The following is a 21,643-nucleotide window of genomic DNA, read 5'->3' as shown; positions in this document are numbered from 1 at the left end:
TATTGGTCAGTTTACATTCACCCTGTTAAGTCATTTGTAGCAAATTTGCAAATTGCAAGACGGGTGAGCAGAGATTATTTTAGTCCGAATTGTCGATGAAAACTGATGACATTTTATTCTTGTTTTAGTCAGAAAAAACTGATGACATTTTCGTCTAGTTTTAGTCAAAGATTGTATTTAACAAAACCCATTTTACAATTCAAACAAGGTTGTCTTATTATTATATTATTGTTACCTTATAGACTCAAGAATACATTCATTCCAGATACAGAAGACATTTATTTTTTCCTGGGCCTTTGTGGCCGCATTTCTCCCCATCTTTTTCGACAACACCTTCAGTTTTCTTTTCCGCGTCTATGTAGCGGTAGTGTATCCAAAGATTGTCTCTTCTTCTTCTCCCAGCCCCAGAGAATATACCCGCATGGCCGGCCATCAGTCCCTTTTTCTATTTAAGTCTCTTTAATTGACGGGAACCTATGCTCTGCGTTAATGTCAGCCTCTAATCTGCAGCTGCATCTTCTGGATCAGATTCCCTGGGGGCCGCGACTGGGATGGAGGACGTGACGTCACCCAGCAGCAGTGACTAAACGAGAGGAAACAACATAAAAAATGTATATTAAGGATCTTTGTTGTAAGATTTCGTCTCGTCAAGTTTTGGTCAACGAAAATGAAGACACATTTTAGCATATTTTTCATTTTTTAATCTACATTTTAGTCTCGTTTTTATTCGTCTACGATATTGCATTATGTATTTAATTATCGTCACATGACCAGCATTTTCATTGCGTCTTGTCTTGTTTCCTCAGGTGATAAAGGTTCGTTGACGACGATATTTAGTCATAATTTTCGTTGACGAAAGCAACTCTACTACACTGTTCCAGTAGCCTGTCATCTCTTGGTTTTGTTACAAATTGGTGAAAGAGCTTGCAAAAAATAAGAAAACTTTTTAAAAAGCCTCTGTATCTTTTTTTCTTTTTGTTAACCAAAGTGGCAGTTTTTTCAGACTTAGATTTAACCCTTTATAGGGCACTAATTGAAATACTTGGAAATGTACAATTTCAACCCTAGAGTGTAATTGGGGGCTACTACCAGAGTATTTTTCATTATTTCTTTTTTCATTTGTTTTTTTTATTCTTGATGCAAATCAAGGTCAAAGAAGTTACCATATATGGTTCCTTGCCCATCGCGAGTAACATTGTATCTAACACTGAAGTTACCATGTATGGTTACTTGCCCATTGAGGGTGAAATTGTACCCATAAATTGGATATGTATAAAAATACAAAAAACACATACAACATAATATTTATGATACTCTACTACTTTTAACCCTATAAAGGGTTAAAAAGAGAGTAAAAAAAATATGGCTGCTAATTGTTTCAACAAGACCTAAAACCTCTGTTTCCCAAGTCACGTTTCAACAAACCATTACCTGTATTAACTGATTTAGGTCTGAGACTTTAAGCTACACATTTTTGTAGTATTTTTGCTGATGCATGCTTTTATTCTAACTTTTAAGCCTTCTCATTTTTCTTCCCGTACTTGCCTGTTTATTGAATTACTTTTTTGCTGTGAATGCTTAAACCTTTGAGTGTTTTTTTAGTTATATATGATATATTAGACATGTTTTGTAGTTGATAGTGCGTACCAATGACCATTACACAAACTGGGAAGGTGAAAAGAGGTTCAGAAGTTGATGTAAATCCCTAGCCTAATGTATGCAGGAGCGATAAGCACTTGTTTGTTTTGCCCCTATAAGCTAAGTGGAATTGCTAAGCTGAAAAATTGACTGGCACTACCTATGCCTCTGGCGATTATCTGACCTGCCAGAGGGTTCCTGCTGCCAAGACTAATTAGTTTCATTAACTTGCACTCCAGATAAAAACAATTGCTCTCTTGTAATTGAAATCCTGATTTTCTTATCGTTCCCCCCTGCCTATCCACCCACCCCAGTCACTATCGTGTTGTCTTATACTTCTCAGAATGAAATAACTGCACCCCAACCATCCTATCCTCCATCTGTACTTCAGCTTGATCTCACCATTTCCCCACTTTAGCTTTTTTGCCAGTTAATTGTGTCATGCCTGCGCACTTCTTCAGTTTTGTAGGTACCTGTGAAAAAATTATCTGCTCCTTGTGGGTCCTTGTTTTTGACGGCATCACATTCCTTTCTGTGATCTTAGCAGTATCAAAAACATAAAACAGATAATATGTATTAGTTTACACCCACATGCATGTCAGAACAAAACACACGTGGTCATTACAGATCTAGTTAAAAATAAAACGGAACAAAAAAACGAAATAACATGAAATTATTTATTATGTTTATTAAATTAGCAACCATGTTATTCTGTTAAAAATGGATATGCATCATTTAAACGTATTGTTGTTGATGTTGAAGTTAATAATTCTTCAATCATTTAATTACAAAATTTTTGCTGTCTATTAAATCACTAGCAGTAATAGTTGCAGTACCCTCAACAAGCAATAACTGCAGTGACACAATAACAGCGTTAACAGCTGGTGTCGTCATGATGAAATGTCACTCTTCATTTGACAATGATACCCAGACAAGCCATAAAAACAGTGATGCAACAAGACAGCTTGAATTTCTCAGACTTTAGACACACATGAGCTCATTGACACAGCAGTACACATCAGTGTAGATGTTTTCAAGGTCACTGCAGACATTCTTCACAGTACTGAGCATTTGATGTAAAAAAAAATGTCTTATGCCATAATGCTCTTTTACAGTTTCAGTGCTCTTCTCTGTTTGTTTAAATATACTAATCATCTTTCTCATATTTGGCATTAACTGTTGATCTTTGCAGAGCCAAAATTTATTTTTAGATTTGCATAATGACACAAATTCTTTAGGCTCCACTTGATCAGCATTAAAATTACTATTGATTCAAGACTGTAGTGCTACTTTTGAAACAACAGAAACACACACACACACACACACACACACACACACACACACACACACACACACACACACACACACACACACACACACACACAGACTTATGTTTTAAATTGCAATTCTAACATATAGCTTCTTTAATAGTTAGGGCCTGAGCACTGACAGTGCGAAGGCGCTATTGTATCTGTAGGAATTTTTTTTTGTTTTTCTTCCGACGAAATGAGGGCCTTTTTGCCCCCCTAAACATGCCCCAAAAGTCACCAAATTTTGCACGCAAGCCAGGCCTGGCGAAAAATGTGATATTTAATTGTTTGCATTACTGGGCGTGGCCTAATGGCACAACAGCACCCCCTAGAAAACTTTGTGCCTCAAGCCCCACAATACGGTTTGACATAGCCTACATGCACGAAAATCGGTACACACCTGTATCATGTCACAACTTAATTAAAAGTCTCTTGGCGCCATGGCCGAAACCGAACAGGACATTTTGAATTAATCGTGTACTTTTGCCGCAATTTATGCCATTTTCACGTGTCGTACTTACAAACTCCTCCTAGCAGGATCGTCCGTTCGACATAAAACTCGCTCAGGAGACACAAAAGACATTAAAGATGAAAAGTGATCAAAATCTTGAGTTTTTGTGAAATAATGTTAAACAGGAAGTGATACTAGTAGCTGATTGGTCGATATTTGATAGATCCTATTTTCTGCCATAACTTTTGAATGGTTTGACATAAAGACTCGTGGGTGGTGTCATCGGACTCGGTTTTGAGTCCTTGAACATAATTGGCCTGAATTAGCCCCGCCCCTTCTTCTGATTGGTCAATATTCTATAGTCCCTATTTTCTGCTATAACTTTTGAATGGTTTCACATAGAGTCGTGGGTGGTGTCATCTGTCTCGCTTTTGAGTACTTGACCTTCATTGGCCTGAATTAGCCTCCCCCTTCTTCTGATTGGTTGATATTTGATAGATCCTATTTTCTGCCATAACTTTTTAATGGTATGACATACAGAGTCGTGGGTGGTGTCATCGGACTCGGTTTTGACTCCTTCACCTTAATTGGTGCAAATTAGCCCCGCCCCTTCTTCTGATTGGTCGATATGTAATAGTTCCCATTTTCTGCAATAACTTTTGAATGGTTTGACTTAAAGACTCGTGGGTGGTGTCATTGGACATGGTTTTGAGTCCTTGACCTTAATTGGTGCAAATTAGCCCAGCCCCTTCTTCTGATTGGTTGATGTTTGATAGTTACTATTTTCTTGCCATAACTTTTGAATGGTTTGATATAGAGAGCCGTGGGTGGTGTCATCAGACTCGGTTTTGAGTCCTTGACCTTCATTGGTGAAAATTGCACGTGCGAGGCCCTGCTTCTTGCAGCTTTAATTCTTTTTACATCTTTTGAAATAGATTAATCCTACAACATTTTTTGATCCTTCAAACTAAAGTGTATAAAGACCCCCCTCACTAACGTGCCATGTATACAGTCAATTTAAACATCTATTCCAATAACTCCAGTACAAGAAATGTGCAGATGAAACTTAAGTAAATAAAGGCAAAAAAGACATTATCTCAATGATATCATCAATTACAGAAATCTCAGTTCGAAATAAATTCTTAAAATAATCTGCTTACCAGTTTTATCTAGCACTAATTTACAACTTAATTTACAGACAATGCATCTAACAAACTGGATGGAAAGATTAATGGTAGCCGTCTTGTCATCTTAACACTATATAATGTGCTGCACTACTATCAACTGCTACCAGGTGGCTTCATATGATCAAACATAATGTCCAGAATACTACAATCTTATATTTATGTTTGCTTAGAACTGAGATTATGTCAAAACATAAGGCAAATTCCTTCTACCTTCAGCTACATTTTACATTCACAGCTGCTTGACATATTTCAGCACTTAATTCTCATAACAACATGAACAAAAAACATTCGTTTTAGATTTGTATGCAAGCCCTCAGATACGTAAGACTTGCCAACTCAGGGAACAGTTTGAAATGACTGAAACTGCACAAACTCAGCCGTTCTCCTCTTTTTGTCATTTACTTCACTTCACATTAAAAATGATATATAGTTCATAATGGAAATGACTTCACTGAATACCCAATACTATATTCACAAGATACAATTTTCTGTTCCTCCTTGTGGCTCTTGGTATTCTTTGAAAAAGCAGATGTGGTTGATGTGAGAATTTGTTTGTAAAGTTAAGCACACCAGGGTATGACAAAGAGGCACAGCAGAGACAAGCAAGCTCAGCTCAGGCCCACTTGCCCTATAAGGAGATATTATTGTTTTGACGAAAGGGGACTGTGCCCATTATAAATGACCTTTTCAAACACACAGTCTGAATATATTTTTCACTGAAACGACACTGTCAAATCTCCTGCTAGCCTGCAGCTGCTTAGTTCAGTTAAGAGTTAGGGTTGCATAAATCAGTGATTTACATATTCTGATTTAATCTGATCCACCGTGACTTTATAGCAACCCCCATAAAACAGCTCTGGCTGCTTGATACATGAACAAAAAAAAATTCTGAAGGTGTCCTATGGTATCAGGCTCAAAAATGCTAGGAGAAAATCCTTTCATTTCTGTGATTTGTCAGTTTGGGCCTCGTCAGATTGGATTCATTTTTCCAGCACATCCCACATATGGGAATTTAGAAGTCAAGGTCTTGAACATTTTTATCATGTTTCTTTTCTAGTTTGCAAGATACACCACTCCGCAGGAAGGCTTCAGTCATGCGAAGAGCATAATTGAACATCATGAAGTGTTACATGCGTATGGGGCTAGAACAGTCTCATAAGTAACAAATGCACACACCGATCCACAGATGCACAGGACAAAATTCAAAAATGCACAGACCGATTCACAAATGCACAGGACAAGATTCACAAATGCATAGACCGATTCACAAATGCACAGAACAATTCACACGTGCGTAGGACAAGATACACAAATGTATTTTTGATGCACACACAAATATAACCTGATTTAAAAACGTTTTTTTTTGTCTGTGGGCCGCGTTGCATCCACAAATGCGTTTTTTTTTAACACAGAAGGATCTGCAACCAATCAGATATCTTCCTTTGTTTCAGCCAATCATATGAGCGCACTCCACATGGGGGACGATTTACTCTTAAACCATTCAAATTACACTTGCTGCGTTCGTGTCGTTCACTTTGAAAAGTGATTAAACATTTCGAGTTGGTGGAATAAAGATAAATAAACAAGACAGCAACACAGGCTGGAGAGGAGATCACTGCTCTGCTTTTCTTGTGATCTCGTAAAGAAAACAGCGCAATCGGAGATGGTTTGTCAGGCCGTTCAACCAGCTGTCGGGAGACTGGAGACCTCGTTCGTCTCGTAAATATTTAGAAATGTGCCTGAAGTTTGGATTCACTTGTTCAACACGAACAGCAATCGACCCAAATCTTGAGATCTGATCGTAGTCTGAGCTAAGCTACCGCTACCGCTACCTAACCCCAAAAACTACAGAGCCAGCATGCAGGTGAACAAGCCGGTGTATGTCTATGTGTGTGTATGCGTGTATGTATATGATCATGCGTGTGTGTGTGTGTGTGTGTGTGTGTGTGTGTGTGTGTGTGTGTGTGTGTGTGTGTGTGTGTGTGTGTGTGTGTGTGTGTGTGTGTGTGTGTATATGTGTATGCGTACGTGTGTGTGTACATGTCTTTGTGGCTATGTGTGTGTGTATGTATATGTTTGTGTGGCTGTGTATGTGTGGGTATATGTATGTGACTGAGTGGCTATGTGTGTGTGTGTGTGTGTGTGTGTGTGTGTGTGTGTGTGTGTGTGTGTGTGTGTGTGTGTGTGTGTGTGTAATAAACCAAACAAAGCTCCACCTGAAGTGTATCTATAGTGGGGGAGGGGGGGGAGCAACCCAGCCACCCGCGAGACCAGAGGCCGCACGGAAGAACCCGGAACCCAGGCCACCAGCAACCCCACAGAGGGGAGAAGTAGGAGGGAGGCAACCCACCGCCTGTTTTGTTGTCCTGCCAATGGAGGCTCAAATCCTCCATGGCAGGACCCTTCCACACCTTATTCTCACCGACACAGACACACAATCACGCACCGTTTCCACCTCCCCGGGGGGGTCCAGCACCGCCAGAAGGCACCCCAGACTGCACGGCGAGCCCCGCCAGGCTTGGGTATCCCGACCCATCTATCCCAGGCCGGCGAGGGAACGCGGATGATGTGGGACCCCCTCCCGCCCCTGGTGTTGAGTGCATGTGATTAATGCCATAAAAACAGGGAGGGGGAGGGCCAAGTATCGATTTGACACCGACCCCCCCCCTCCCGAACTACGTGTCCTTGTCAAATGTATTTATCAAGTGTTGAATGTGCAGTGTCTACTTTGCTGTTAAAACCGTGAGGCGGGGAGTGCCGGGCCATGCGGGACAATGCCCCCCACGACCCGGACCCCGGATTCACTTCACAAGAAACTGAAGGAGTGTGTTGTTTGTGCAGCGAGGCAGCGACCATGAAACCATCAAAGCTGCAACGACATTTGGAGAAGAATCATCGCCACTTGCAAGATAAACCACTGGACTACTTTCAAAACCGTCTGCAATCTCTCCAAGGCCAACAGACAATGATGAGAAAGTCAGCGAAAGTTGGCGAGCTTGCTTTGAAAGCATCATATCAAATTGTTCGCATTGCTCAGTGTAAAAAACCATACACAATCGCTGAGCAATTGATATTGCCATTCAGCCACTGATATGTGCAAGACCATGCTTGGGAACAACGCGGAGGGGAACTTTTCCAGTTCATTCTGCATTCCCGAATTCCTCGAAATCTTCTTCCGTGTCAGAATAGAACAGCTGGGCGAGTGCAGCATCCAATGGTCCTGGCTCAGTCGCCATTATGCGAGTCAGAGTCGCTGCTGTTGTCTTGAACATCTGTGACAATTCCTGCCAGTTCTAGCGCCGTTACTTCGGCGACACCGATTACAGTACCCACAATCCCCGTGACTACCGTAACAGAAATTACCGCAATGATCATATAAGGGGCACTACCGGTTTTTGAGAAAATTAAAGGCTTTTGGGTGTGCTTTATAGTGCGGAAAATACGGTAGTACATGTTAATACTGGTAACCTATTTATACAAGTCATGAATGCCATTTGATTTCACAGTGTAGTACGAGAGTACACGGTAAAAGAACCCAAAGCCCATCCATCCATTCTCCACCGCTTATCCGGAACCGGGTCGCGGGGGCAGCAGCGTCAACAGAGATGCCCAGACTTAGACATAGTCTCTCCAGCGTGTCCTGGGTCTTCCCCGAGGGATATGCCTGGAACACCTCCCTAGGGAGGCGTCCAGGAGGCATCTGATACAGATGCCCAAGCCACCTCAGCTGAATCCTCTCAATGTGAAGGAGCAGCGGCTCGACTCTGAGCTCCTCCCGAGTGACCAAGCTTCTCCCCCTATCTCTAAGGGAGCGTTCAGCCACCCTGCGGAGGAAACTCCTCTCGGCCGCTTGTATCCGCGATCTTATCCTTTCGGATAAGATCCAGTAGAACCCAAAGCCAACTAAAGTAATTCATGAGTAAACAAGGACTACATGTGTTAATGCAGGAATTTTATTGCCCTTTTTCAGGTTGCCTATCACAGCCAAACAAGTCAAAAAGAAGTAGAATAATTCAAAGGATAAACACAAGGTAATCTCCCATTATTCCTGTCTTGCTTTGTAAAGTAAATATGTTTGACATTTAATTTACATACAACATTTGGGTTGACAGTCAAAGGCCTGTCACCCAGTACTTATTAATGTCCAATTTTCAGGAGCTTAGGGACCCAGCCACGGGTAAGGGGGTAGAGGCTGGTGCTGTGACTGCTGCCACCTGGTAGTGATACAGCATGATGAATGCTGCTCTCAGGGGACAGCACTCCATCATCCTCTGGTAGTTGCAGTCAACCTGACTGCCACTGCTTGCTGCGTAGTCAGGTCTACCCCTGCAGAGAGCTCTGACAGGCGGTAGAGGAGGAAGAGGCCAAGGCAGGAGGTTCTAGACTTTCTGAAAGACCAGGCAGAGAGAGGGGAGGAGAGGTTGAAAGACGCAGCTGCTAGGGCGGAAGGAAGAGAGAGAGTAGCAACAGAGAGCAGAGAAATATTTATCTCTATTTGAAAAACTTGTAAATACATATTGAATGGAACTGTTGTTCTGTATGTGTTTTTTTTCGTGGGGGTTTTAAGCACGTGAAAATGACAAAATACTTTAATAATGTATGTACAGCAAATCTTTCTTTAATAACTTATGTACAGAAATACACTTTTTTCCAAAAATAGGCAAATTTCCCAAACATAAAAACAGAACCTTAAAGGAGACATATTATGGCATTTAATGTATATTTTAAAAAGGCCTTGAATGTCTTAAAAACAATCTAAAGCTTGTTTTTTCTACATACATCAAAAATTCAGCCTGTGAGCCATGTCTATTGTTTTACCGCTTCTAAAGCCTTTTTGATGCTCTGTACTGATTGGCTCCCTGAATGACGTGTAGCAGGGGAGGAGCATTCAGTTACTCGGATCTTAAAGCCTGATTTACGGTTCTGCGTTAAATCGACGCGTACCCTACGCCGTAGGTTCTGCGTTGGTGAAACGCAGAACCATAAATCAGCCTTTAGTCACCTCGGATTCACACAGGAAGGCTAACAACCTCACACACACACACACACACACAAGCATACAAGTGTGGTATTTAAAAAATAGAGCGGGAGCAAAATTTAGTTTGATTGTGCTTTATTTAAGTTATTACATTAATCAAACCCATAGAAATCTCCATCCTCCGTTTCTGCATTCATCCGAGCCTGATCAATGAGACCTGCGAAGGGCAGAGCCCGCAGCTCTCTGGGCGGCGGTTCCTCCCGGAGGAACCACCGCCCGGTCTTCGGGCAGAGACGGGTCTTCAGGCCCGCCTCTGCGGCGCAGCTCCACGGGAGCAGCCTCTCCTTCTCCGCTCCAGGCGCCCCGGCCCCCGCCAATGGAGCCTACCTGGCGTTGGTGTAACGCGGAACCATAAATCAGCCTTTTGCTTGGAAGATCTGAAATGAACAGAAGAAAAAAAAAAAAAAAAAGGTCCGTGAGCGGCCCCGGAGCTCCGAGCTAAGCTAAATACTTAGCCCATGCAAAGATCATACAAATAACATTAAACAAAAAGGAACTTACCGCTGTCTCGTGTGCAGTTGCCGGGTCCGTGCTGTGGGATCTGATCCTTTTATAAGGGTAAATGTCGATGCAAAATCTCATTTCTACTCTCCCTCGCTGTGGAAACAGTCACCGCTTGTAAACAATGGCGGAGCTCGAGCTGGCGTACAGAGCTGGTTGTGGGCGTGGTTTCAGCAGCGGAGGCTGAACCTATGGAAATCTGCTCCCGTCGTGACGTCACGACGGGAGCAGATTCTAAACGGCTCAAAAAAAGTCACGTGACACTGGGGGACTCTGCAGGGCGGGGGTCAAAGACCTTGCAGAAATTCATGGTATTTCATCTCCCTTCTGCTGGCAGGGTGAGGGGAGACCACTTTATATATGTTAAAAAAAGAAAAAACGTGTTTTTCATAATAGGTCCCCTTTAAATAATAGTGTGATTTTAGTGTAATTTAAAAAATGTGCAAATTATATGCAAAATAGAGCCTTTAGTAATAGAAATAACAATGGAAAACATAAGATGAGTTTGTTTTAACTCTCATTGAATATACATCTAAATAGGAAATAGTTGTAGTCATGTTCACTTAGACATGCAGGCACCTCTGCAGTAGCAGAAACTTGGGCACCCATATAACGTTTCCTTAGAGGTCCCTGGGATCCTGTAAATCTTCAGCCAAGTCTTCAGTGGTAAAAAAAGTATTTAGTCAGACACCAATTGTGCAAGTTCTCCCACTTAAAAAGAGGAGAAGCCTGTCATTTTCATTATAGGTACACGTCAACTATGAGAGAGAGAATGGGGGGAAATAATCCAGGAAATCGTTCCTTTGTTCCAAACCATGTGGTCAGCTGTAAGAAAATCAAGGCTGGTCTCTGAGTTAGGCCTCAGAGCTCAGAGTTCAAATTAAGGCTTGCCATGTTCAACATATGGCCCAAAACATGCTGTTTTGCTCCAGTCTTTTTTGATCCCTGTTTTGATCCTGCCAAGCAGCGCTTTGTTTTTTCCTTTTCTGGAATAAATCCTTGGTTTTTGCAACTCCTGCCTCCTGCTCTCCTGCGTTTGGGTCCACACCATACACCAGACGTGACAGAACGGACCGACCAAAAATGGACCCAGCGGGAGAGTGGATTTCCCTCTGGGGGTTTCTCCGCCGGGAGGTGGAGAAAAATATGAGGTGGTTCGAGGAGGAGGAGTCCCCCTTCTGGGGAACGTGCCTGGCTCGGGATGGGCCCCGGAGCATCCAGGCTCTGGAGCGACGGTGTTGACGCCAGCTAGCCGCTGTTCCAGCGGTGGTCTTGGGCGCGTCGTCGGTGGTGGTCCCGGACGCATCAGCCCCTGCTCCGGTGATGGTCCCGGATCCCCGCAGCCAGCACCACGGACCCGGGTTCCCCCGCAGCCAGCGCCACGGACCCGGGTACCCCCGCAGTCAGCGCCACGGACCCGGGTTCCTCCGCAGCCAGCGCCCCGGACCAGGGTTCCTCCGCAGCCAGCGCCCCGGACCCGGGTACCCCCGCAGCCAGCGCCACGGACCCGGGTACCCCCGCAGCCAGCGCCCGGGACCCAGGTACCCCGTCAGCCAGCTCCTCGTATCCTGGGTTCCCCGTCAAGTCAAAGTTCCCCATCAAGTCAAAGTTCCCCATCAAGTCAAAGTTCCCCCGTCAAGTCAAAGTTCCCCCGTCAAGTCAAGTTCCCCCGTCAAGTCAAGATCCCCCGTCAAGTCAAGGTCCTCCGTCAAGTCAAGGTCCCCCGTCAAGTCAAGGTCCCCCGTCAAGTCCAGGTCCCCCCGTGTAGTCCAGGTAACCCCATGTAGTCCAGGTCCCCTCGTCAAGTCAAGGTCCCCCGTCATGTCAAGTTCCTCTGCCAAGCCTCATGCCAAGCCCCACGCCAAGTCGTCCAGGTCCCACGCCAAGACCCAGGCCTAGGCCTCGGGGTTGTCCCCCCGAGCTGTCCCCCCGAGCTGTCTCGCCGGTCTGCCCGGCCTCGTGGGCGACCCCCGGAACTGTCTTGCCGGTCGGCCCAGTCCCGAGGTCGGCCCCCGGAACGTTGGCCGTGTATTGGCCTTGGCCCTCCTCCAGGCCCCCTCCACCCGCCCTGGGTGATATGTCCTTGAGGGGACATCTGGGATCTGTCCCTTGAGGGGGGGGTTCTGTCAGGGTTTGACATTCCCCCCAGCCTTTTGGTTTTTGTTTTTCCCCGCCTGTGTCCCATCTGCCCTGATTGTCTGCACCTGTGTCTCTTCGTGTCTCGTTATCCCCTGTCGGTCCGTACTGTGTTATCCTCCATGTCTCCTGCCTGTTTTGCTCCAGTCTTTTTTGATCCTGCCAAGCAGCGCTTTGTATTTTCCTTTTCTGGAATAAATCCTTGGTTTTTGCAACTCCTGCCTCCTGCCTTTGGGTCCGCACCATACACCAGACGTGACACTGAGCATTTTAGATTCATTAGAATAGATTAGATAAGATTCAACTTCATTGATAACTTTATAAAATACATTTCTTTTTGCAAATTTTCCAGGTATTACCAAGTCCACATTTAAAATTTTCATAATTTTGGGCTACAGTACTTCCTGTACTGGGGAGAGACATGGCCTATATCCTGATATAGTCATATTTGAGCATTTGTTTCAATAGTTGTGTTTCTATTACCCCTAGAGTTCTAATTCGAAAAAACTCAAACATCGCGAAAACCTTCTTCATTTACACGTCTGTAAATATTAAGAAACCAATACCTTTTTAAAGTAGTACGTTGAGTATCTCAAAGCAATCTGTTTTCCTCTATAAAAACAAGAAATATAAAATATCAGTGTAGAAATTCTATGCCATTTAAATAAAAAATTTCTCTCATGGATTTCTAAACTGAAAATCAAGAACGTCATTACATAGCATCAATGATCATGTCTTAAAGTGAACACAAAGTGACAGTAATAAAGCTCGATGGGACGAACAGACATTGTCACTGACAGGCAGAGCGAGATACTTCCTCCCTCTGAAGCATTTCTTCCTGAATTTCCATTTCAATCAGCTGCTGCCTCCTGGGTGGTCCCCCTCTCCAGAACCTGAATGCGTGGAGTCAAGCCCCCTCTTTGCCAACACTGGTTAGCATCGAGCAGCACCACCTGATGTTTCTGCACTGTGCGCCTTGTTCACAGCTGTTAGGAATCATAAACAGTCAGAATACTGCACCATCTCCACTCTTACTGTCTATTTCACTATCTCCTCCTTTCTGCTTGGGCAAATATTGCTTGCCAATGTCATAACATCAGTATTTATTTATTTTTTTAAGGTTTTTTCATGGCCTTTAATTTGAAATTGTCCACACAGTAAACAGGTCTAGAGATAAGGGAAAAGACATGTAGTAAAGAGCAACAGGTTGGGATTTCAAACCTGCACAAAGGCGATAGCCTTTGCATATGGTGCAGCTGCACAAACCACTGAACGATCCCCACAACATCGGCACTTCTAACCAAGCTAAAGCAAGAACTCTTACTAAAATGTATTTTCCAGTAGTTTTCACAATAGTCAGTTGTAAATAATAAAATATACCAAATGTAACTACTCTGGTCATAAGAGATCCATGCTTCGTACTGATGTCCACAATCACCTTTATTTATTTTTTAAATTATGAAACACCCTAGGGAAAACTAGAAACAAAACATTTTTCAGCAATCACTTAACCATACAACATCAAACAGTTATTTCTACAGTACAAGATTACAAGCGCTCAACAATCATTTACCGTGTCTGCCTATTAAACCAGCAGTAGACACATTTAGAAATATAAAAATCTGATGTTTCAATCTCATCTTTCGTCTTTCCCTCCTATTTCATTCACGCTTACAACTTCCGGTTCCTGTCCCTCATGTCAGACTTGACTGTTCATTAACATTTTAAACAGAAACATTTTAAAAGCACGTTTGGCAAGAGAACCAAAATTTCAGTGCAGAGGGTTCATCATAAATGCATATAAATTAAAACAAACTCAATCGGGAACAAAATATAATGACTGCACATGTCAATTCCAGTATTGTCATGTCAACCTATACAGCAGTATTAAGAGTGTCAGCCACACAAACTGTGAAGAATATTCAGTAAATAATTTTCTTTTTAGCAGGCTCCTAAATCAGTCATGAGTATGTTATTATTAGAGATGAATGAATGCACTTACTTTGTTGTTCTTTTTTGCAATAGTTCTGATCCAATTTCAATACTTATTTCTGTATCAGAGGTTCCATCTATCCATTATCTATATGCTTACTGGGTCAAGGGGGGGTTGCCAGCTCTCTTGGGGCAGATACAGCCCTTGAATAGGTTGCCAAACCATCACAGGGTAACAAACAACCACACACACTCATACTCACTTGTATGTAAATACCCTTGTATATATGTCTTTGAAGTCTTTGAGGAACCTGGCATACCTGGAGCAAACCCAAACAACCACATGCAAACTCCACATAAAAAGGAATCTGCTGAGATTTGAACCAGGAACCATCTTGTTGTGGGGTAACAGTGATAATCACCAAGCCTCTATGTTGCCCCAGAGATTGGTTCCATCAGTCTGTATTAACCTTGGCACAGATAATAGACTGAATTGGAAGTAAAAGTAACAAAAGTTTAATGATGAAAACAGATGAAAAAATGCATGTAATTTGAAAGATAGAGCAGTTAACATGGAGGAAACTCCAAAAGAAAGTGAAGCAGAAAACCTCCCCTCAGAAAAATATTGATCAGTAACTAGAAACCATGTGATATCCCCTTTCCAGTCAAGCACAAACCATGTCCACTTAGCAAAGCCAGACTCTCGACTTTAGTTCTCAAAGAGGTTATTGGAGCAAAAAGCCACCCTTGTTTAACAGCCATTGTTCACCTTTGGAAATTCATACACAATAAAAAGAAATGTTGTTGCACAAATGTATCTCATGGGAATGCAGTTTTGTTATGAGGAACAGAGGCTTCATTCAGTTTCTGTCTAAAACGTCTTATTTGTGCTTGGCTGCAAAGAGGACATTACCATGTAGAGGATAAACTCCAGTAACCACACAATTTATGAAGTGGATATGGCTTTCCTCTTTGTATTCTTTCAGAGCAAAAGTAACAAAAACTAGATGTTTTATTAAAATGAATTGAACATTGAATATTGTAATGAAATGAAATGAGCAGCGATTGTCAGAACAACACAGTTTCAATTGTCAGTGAAGTTTATAAAATCAACTAACAAGTGATCACTACATTTTTCAATTCACATGTTTCATTAGTGGTATTCTTAATTTGCAACTGTTTAAAACCTTCATTTTTCAATTATCTTTTGTTACCTATACCCTTGAGGCATAAGATAAGATAAGATTGTCCTTTATTTCTCCCTCAATGGTGAAATTCACTCATTCGCATCTCTCTTGTAATGAAAAATCTCATCCTAACCCTCACCCAACTTTGTGTTGTGAATGATAAAACATGGCTTTGCTTGTTTAACATCAATACCATGTTTATCAAATCACTTTAAAAAGTATCAAATCACATGACAATGTATCATCCCTGTTTTCAGTTTACCTCAATTTTAACTGTTACATTTTTCAATTCACATACATTTTTCCGCTGTCATTTAATTTTTTTTACTTTCAACCCACGTAAATTTGTCCTATTTCTAAATATACTAGATATAATCTCTTTTGGCCTTGAAAATAGAAAACTTCTTTTGGAGTTTGTTATATACTGGATGAAAACGTGGACACAGTTCTTGGAGTAATAGGTTGCCCCTCTCTCTATGTTGTATAGGAACTGTGCTATAAAGTTTAGGCTGCATTGTGCATCTGCAAATGAGCTGCACTGATGCTCACTGACATAAATAGGTCCTGCATGTTTGGTAACACATTGCATAGATATATTTAGATGTGTTTCAACAAAACCTCCTTGAGTTCCCTCTCCTGCTTATTCTTTTTCTGTATGCATTGTATGGACAGGGGCAGGGATACGTATCTTCTGGGTCTAGATATATGTAAGTAGAACCTGGATAAAGTGATCAGGAGAAAAATTAAGCAAGGCTAAGTGGCTCACTGACTTTCTCCCTCTGTATTTCATTCTCGAGCGACGTGCTGCCAATACTGTAAGTAAGATGAAAGGGCTGTTTAGGTGAAATACAATAAAGACATTTCTGCCTTTGGGTATACTAGCTCAGGATCAATGGCCGCCAAGCATGTTTTCCTGTAACTATCATAAATAAATCCAATCAGTGGATGGATTTCTAGTGGTCTCACAGATTTCCTTATTTGTCTCCCTTGATCTGAAACTGGCCTTGCAACTGAAGAATATTATGTTGCCAAACCTTCTTACTTAAAAGGCTCAGAATCAAGCGCAATGTGTCAGAAAGATTATAATTTACAGCACATTGACACAAAAGCTATGGGATTATATTTGTTAGCTCTTGGAGCTCTTACACTGTTATCTGCAACACAGCTCCACAAAGAGCCTGATTGATCTTTCTCAACAAATTAAGCTCATGCACACATACAATGCAAGGCAAGGCAAGTTTATTTCTATAGTACTATTGTCAAATGCCCTGCATGCCAGGCAGGTCTCTCTCTCTTCCTCCAGGGTGCGACAGGCAGAAGAAGCCCAGCAGGTGTGACTCATCAATCATCAGGGGCTGCTTAAAAGGAGGCTTCATCCCTCAGACCCTGATTATACTCCCTACCAGTGGTAATCAGGCCTCATCCTCGGGAGCTTCTATCTGAAGGTTTACTAACGCTAACTAACATTCTCTCCTTTCAACACCCCAGCCTTGTCATCCTCGGGAATCCCTCCAACTGTCAACCAGTCGTTTTTTTTTTAAATACATTTTTTTTTAAATAACTAGGGGTGTCAAATAAGCGCGTTAATTGCGATTAACTAATTACAAGCATATTTAGCGCGTTATGTTTTTTAATCCCTTATTCTATTTTTTTAATCTCTAACTTTACTTTTTCTGTTTGCGAGTTGCCTTTATTTTGAAATCTGTGTTTGTGCGATGCGCTTCTTGTGCTTGAGTTTTGGGTGGAAAACAATGGTCAGTCACACCTCGAAGTGTACATTGATTGGCTGTCACTGTTTTTGGGCTTGTTTAGTATACGCTGATAGGCTCCCATTGTAGCTGGACAGGCATGGGGGGGGGGTAGCGGTGAAGTGAAAATGGAGGAGCATGTGAAAGTTGTCGGTCCAATGGGGAATTTACATTTCTAAAAGGCCCCGACGGCACCATTTACGAAGGTAGGGTGATATGTGTTCTTTGCGGAAAGGATGTTGCTTCGTTCATTCATTCATTCATTCATTCATTCATTCATTCATTCATTCAACAGGTCAGGGAGCACTCGTTTTAAAAAAAAAATATATATATATTCTAAACTAAATTAAATTTTATTAAATTTAATAAGATAAAACGAGATAAAATAAAAACAAAATATAATAATCAATAGGCTATATAAGAATTAATAAATTCCGTACATTCCAGCCAAATTATCCATGTGTCACATTCATTCCTGGGGTGACACTTCAGTTAATCACAGTAGTACAACTGTTTTGTAAAGTTGTAAAATGAATCTCAACCGCACCAATCCTGCTAGTGACTCTGTAAATAACATTTGTAAATAAATATGTATTCTTTTTGATCAATAATTGAGTCTTACAATTTTTATTTTACGAGTTAGCAAAATCACAAAAAACACAGGCACAGATGCTGAATCATGTCCTCTTCATTCAGTCAGCAGGCGGACAAACTCGTGGTGCTGAGAAGCAAAAAATGATAAAAAATTACATTCCTGGGATGACACTTCTGTTAATTACAGTAGTTGTTTTGTAAAGTTGTAAAAACGGATCTCAACATTTTCCGTTGAGTAAAAATCATCTCTGAATTATGGAGCTGATTAAAATGATCTTGTCTGTGAAAATTCCGAGAATTTAAAACTGCCTGACATGACAATTTATCTATCTATTCAAATAATTTTAGCTCAGTAAATACCGTAGAGCCAAGGACTGTTGTCAAGGCCATTAGAAAGGAATGCATTGTCTCAAGTAGACCTTTAGTCTGGAGGAATGTCTGCAGTACTTAACTGAAGTACCATACTACATACGTGTCTAATGTGTCATTATTTTCAATAGAGCTGAGGAGTTGTAAACAGCCATTGGAAAGAAAGCGTGAATTGGACTGAAAACAGCTAAATGCTCGCTCACGGGTTATTGGGCTGTACTCATCTTAACTCGGCTCGACTCAACTCATCCTAGTTTCTTTTCAATAACAATTCAGCATCTGGAGCAGAAGTGGAAAGGGTTGGAGCAAATCTGTGTAAAAAGTGTGACTACAGAGATGAGAGGCGCGTAACAGGTGGAAAGGGGAGTTAGTAACAGAGGGCTGGTAGATTTTATTTTATTTTTCAAATGCTACTTAATTTGATTTCTCTTTTATTTTTTATTGCAGTCCTTCTTTAATCTAATAAGAGAAGAAAGAAGAAAATATTATATGTGTAGTTCAATGTACACATGTATACTTCAATGTTAAGTGACAATAAATATTTTTGAATTATACTTTGTTTAATCTAACAGTCAGATGCAGATGTTGATACAACTATGAGGCTACTTGAATAAATAATATAAATATATGAACGGGCCCTCGCACCCTTGTGCACGTTCAGGCGTGCTGCAGTGGAAGCACTTGTATGACTTGCATGTAGATGTCTTCAGGCCTGGACATTTAGTGGATGACACCCCCCACGACTCTCTATATCAAACCATTCAAAAGTTATGGTAGAAAGTAGGAACTATCAGATATCGACCAATCAGAAGAAGGGGCGGGGCTAATTTGCACCAATTAAGGTGAAGGAGTCAAAACCGAGTCAGATGACACCACCCACGACTCTCGTTCTTGAGGCATGAAGTTTTCTAGGGGGCGCTGTTGAGCCATTAGGCCACACCCATTAATGCAAACCATTAAATATCAAATTTTTCGCCAGTCCTGGCTTGGGTGCAAAATTTGGTGACTTTTGGGGCACGTTTAGGGGGGCAAAAAGGCCCTCATTTCATCGGAAAAATAAAAACAAGAATAAAAACGAGAAAAAAAAAATCCTACAGATACAATAGGGCCTTCGCACTGTCAGTGCTCGGGCCCTAAATATACACAAGGGTTAACGAGACACAGGTGCAGACGATCAGGGCCGATGGGAAACAGGAAGGTCAAACCAGCACTTAAACACAAAGACACAGGCTTCAAAATAAAACAAGAAGCAACCAAACCAAACCAAAACCAAACCAGGGTGGTCCGAGGGGGTCTGGAGGAGGGCCCAGGCCAACACATAGTCAGAGCTCAGGGGGCCTGGGCACTAGGCCGGGTAGACCGACAAGACAGTTCAGGGGGCCATACTCGGAGCCGGGCAGACCAGCGAGAAAGTTCAGGGCGCCGTCCTTGGGGCCGGACAGACCGGTGAGACAGTTCAGGGGGCCGTCCTTGGGGCCGGACAGACCGGCGAGACAGTTCAGGGGCCGTCCCTGGGGCCGGACAGACCGGCGAGACAGTTCAGGGGCCGTCCTTGGGGCCGGACAGATCGGCGAGACAGTTCAGGGGGACACTCTCGAGACCGAGCAGACGGCCTTTCACGGGACCGGGCAGATGGGCGTTCTAGGGACGGGGCGGACCACCGTTCTCGGGACTGGGAGTACGGCCGTTCTAGGGACAGGGTGGACCGCCGTTCTCGGGACTGGGAGTACGGCCGTTCTAGGGACAGGGTGGACGGCCGTTCTAGGGACAGGGTGGACGGCCGTTCTAGGGACAGGGTGGACGGCCGTTCTAGGGACAGGGTGGACGGCCGTTCTAGGGACAGGGTGGACCGCCGTTCTCGGGACTGGGCAGACGGACATTCTCGTACTTGGAGTTTTGACATATTGGATTTAGGGCTTCTTGTTTGAGGAACAGTTGAAAGAAAATACCCTGATAGCACTTGAGTAACTTTTTCCACACATGAACTGGTGCATACAGCTGCTGGAGCCGGTACCGGGTCCGTCAAGGGGAATGGGTTAATGAATGCTGATGTGTTTCAGATAATCACAATCTAGCTTATCTAAATTTTTAATTCCAGCTTTATGCTTAAACACTTTAAACAGGTTTACTGCTTCAGAAAAAGTTTAGCTTGTTGTTCATCTTTGAAGCCGAAAGAAATGTTTAAAGGAAAAAAATATTTAGCTACTATATTCAAGTACCGGTAGCTAGAAAAAGTTTCAAATTCAAAGCTATGTTCTATTTATTCTAAAGGCACATGCCATTAACATTTAAAATGAGTGGAAGAAAATTGAATAGTTGAAATCGAAATCACCTGTAACACAAGGGTCATCTTTCTGGACTCTATTCGAAATCAATTTAATTCCATTTTATTTATATATCATCTATTATAATACAAATTGTCTCTGTGATTTCCAGAGACCCAAAATATGACCCCTAAGCAATTATTACATAAAACACGGCAGGTAAAATCTCCCCTAGTGGGAGAAAAACCTTAAACCAAACAGTGGCAAGGAAAAACTCCCCTTTAGGAGGGAAGAAACCTTGAGCAGGACCTGGATCATAAGGGGGGGGTTCTCCTACCAAAGCACATATAGCTTTGTCTCTTATGTGTGTTTTTTTCTTTCTTCTATGCCCCTTAAAAAAACAACAACAAAAGAAACAAACACATTTAAAAAGAAATCACATGAGCAGATCCCCAGCTGTTTCACATGAAAGCATCTAAGGGTCACAATCAGCCAGACTCACTTCCACCACTGCGGTTTACTTCATAACCCAAAACATTTTGTTCATTCCATTTGTGGCTTTTAAGAGGAAATAAACATTCCAGAGATCTTACATTTTTCTTGACGTGTGATCTCACCACAACCTCCTTAAAAATACATGGTATTTATTCTATCTTGGGAGGCTGAATAACTTTTTTTTTTTTATCTGCCACTATCTGAGTGAATTCAGAAGTTAGTATTAACATGATTCAAGCTTTATATCTGCACTATAAGATGGCAGACAATCAAGGCATATTCATCAGTGGTCATTGATGTGTATCTTAATATACTGGTGTTCCAAGAAAGTGTATCAATAAAGAAAATTGTGGACAAGGAATACTTCCTGATCTTATGCCCCTTTTGCACTAGTACCACCTCAGCTCGGTTCTACCCGTTTTGCCCTTTTGCACTAGGGCTGAGACGGGTAGAGCCGCTCCAAGCCGATACTTTTTTCTGTAACCATTTCAGCGAGGTTCTATACGGGGCTGAGCAGGGACTATTTCTGACGTCACCACCCTCCGCGCCAGTGATTGGTCGGGGGGCGGGGACGTCACCACCCTCCACGCCCCTGATTGGTCGGGGGGCGGGGCCATCAAACGTTTGAATCAGGAAGCGGGAGTCAGCGCGAGGCGACTTGCGGCTTGCGGCGATTTTATTAGACAGCACAAACGTCTGTTTGGTGATCCAACTCTGAGGTGCAGATGTTCATAAACCTGGTGGCTGTCGAGAAAATTAAAAAAGGGATGTAGACGGGCTGTTTTTTTCTCAG

This window comes from Cololabis saira, chromosome 8, assembly GCF_033807715.1.
Source record: "Cololabis saira isolate AMF1-May2022 chromosome 8, fColSai1.1, whole genome shotgun sequence".
Taxonomy (NCBI): Eukaryota; Metazoa; Chordata; class Actinopteri; order Beloniformes; family Belonidae; genus Cololabis; species Cololabis saira.
Note: the sequence above shows the minus strand (reverse complement) of the source record.